This window comes from Sinocyclocheilus rhinocerous, unplaced genomic scaffold (genome assembly GCF_001515625.1).
Source record: "Sinocyclocheilus rhinocerous isolate Xijiao unplaced genomic scaffold, SAMN03320098_v1.1 scaffold415, whole genome shotgun sequence".
NCBI lineage: Eukaryota > Metazoa > Chordata > Actinopteri > Cypriniformes > Cyprinidae > Sinocyclocheilus > Sinocyclocheilus rhinocerous.
The window spans coordinates 105,298-107,696 of record NW_015646373.1 but is presented as its reverse complement, the minus strand read 5'-3'; positions in this window follow the sequence as shown (position 1 = coordinate 107,696).

The following is a 2,399-nucleotide window of genomic DNA, read 5'->3' as shown; positions in this document are numbered from 1 at the left end:
CCACCTCAGGGGCCACGCCCACAACTTCCATAGCTCCGGGCGGGGGTGTCTGCTCCCTTATTGAGATGCCCAGGGATGTAGACTGCTCTTAACGAGAGGAACTTTTCCTGAGCCCACAGGAGGATCTGGTGAGCCAGCCTGTACAGGGGGCGCGAGCGCAGACCCCCCTGCTGATTTATGTAGGAGACCACCGATGTGTTGTCTGTGTGGACAAGCACATGATGTCCCCTTAGGTCTGGAAGGAAGTGTTTTAGAGCTCGAAACATGGCCAACATCTCCAGGCAGTTGATGTGCCACATGAGATGATGGCCTTCCCACCGACCTCGGGCCGAGCGGCCACTCATGACCGCTCCCCAACCCGTGAGGGAGGCGTCCGTCGTTAGCGTTACACGATGACAAAGAGCCCCCAGCAACGGGCCTTGAGACAGGAACCAAGGTTTCTTCCACATGTCTAAGGCACGTAAGCATCGCCGTGTGACCTTGATTGTGTGAAGTGGGTTGCCCCTCGGGGAAAACCCTTTGGTCCTGAGCCACCACTGCAAGGGTCTCATGTACAGCAGGCCAAAAGGTATACCATTGGACGCCGCTGCCATCAAACCCAACAGCCTCTGAAACTGTTTGACAGTGAGTGACTGGCCTTCTCTTACTCTCTTGACTGTCGTGAGGATTGACTCGATACGAGCAGGAGACAAACGTGCCTGCATCGCAGTGTTGGGAGTAACGTATTACAAAAGTAATAATATTACAGTAGTATATTACTTTTTGCTGTAACGCAGTAATATAACGCATTACTAATCAAATTTGGGTAATATTATTACTCGTTACAATCTCAGTAACGCAAGTTACAACAACATATTTTAACTCAAAATTAAGTGGTGAATTTACCAACACCGCAAAACAGCACCAGAGAAAAAAATCCCGCGGGTAAAATAGTTTGTCTATTTCCTGTTGCTGGAATTAGATGGTTGAGATGACTGCAGAGACGGATTCTACATTTGTGAGATGGACACACTCCTGTTATGTTCAGTTCATCGGAGAAAAGGATAAGAATGCATGGTGCAATATGTGCGAAACCAAACTCCCAACATGGAGAAATAGCACGAGTAAAACCTGGAAACACCTAGACTGGTGCCACTAACACTAAGCTATCGGAGAGAGAGCTGCGGGGTCGGAGAAGAGAAAAAGACGGCGGACGAGCAACAAAAATTAAGTTTAACTAAAAATAAAATCTGTTTTTATTAAATCATAGTGTATATATAAAATGAATGAATATGCGAAATATTTGACTTAAATAGCCTAATTAACAGATTAACAAAACGAAAGGAAAAGACTGAGAGATAGGCTATGTTGCTGAGTTTGGTTCATATGCTATTTGTGTGGCGCGGCGCTCTACGAAAGTCCAGGGAAAGGAAACCGAGATGACAGAAATAAAGTAAACACATTGCAGTTTCAAATGATCTGTATGACCAAAAATAACAGAGTATTTTTTTGTTGTTTGTTTCCGCTGTTCGATCGCGCCGGCGCCTCACGCACACACATACAGCATTGCAAACGTTGCAGCCTGTTCATTATCAGAATAAAATACAGTCAACCAAACATAGATACACTGGTTAATTTAAATAGTGCGTAGCCTACTGCGTAGTACAATCCGTGTCGATCAGCCTGAGCTCGGGCCAAACACACATTTGCTCATGTGACGAGGATGTTTTTTAAGTGCGTTAAGTAAGCTTGGATTACATAAAGCATTCAAATACATCGCAAATATGGACACATTTAATGGATTAATGCCGAATGAGAGAGGTAGGCTGCGCGAGAACGCCGTTTGCTTTCAGTTTCGCATTGAATTAGCCTAATTCATTTTGGCTTGTTTAGCAACTTATATTTTTCATTCTTGTTTTCTTCTGAAACCGTTCAAAATAGCCTATAGGCTAGGTATTGTGTTTATTGTTTGTACATGATAATATTTCGCTTTATTTACCAGTGTTATTTATGAATGTAATAATGCGATTTGTGCTTACTATATTTTTTTTAACTAAACTACAACGTAACATTAATGTAGACCTACATACCGGTATCTAAATATGATTTCATATTTTATGCTATATAGACCTACCACATTACACTCCACTGAATGTAGTATGAACAGCAATAAACTACATTTTGGCATTTTACAATACTTATGTGGATATTTTGGATGAAAGTAACTCAAAAGTAACTCAAAAGTAGTGTAACGCATTACAATTCAGAGACAGTAATATTGTAATGTAACTAATTACTTTCAAAAGACAGTAACTAGTAATATATAATGTATTACATTTTGGAAGTAACTTGCCCAACACTGATTATAATAGACTGAATCATGCCGTTAAAGAACGCACTCTAAATGCGCGCGCGCGCGC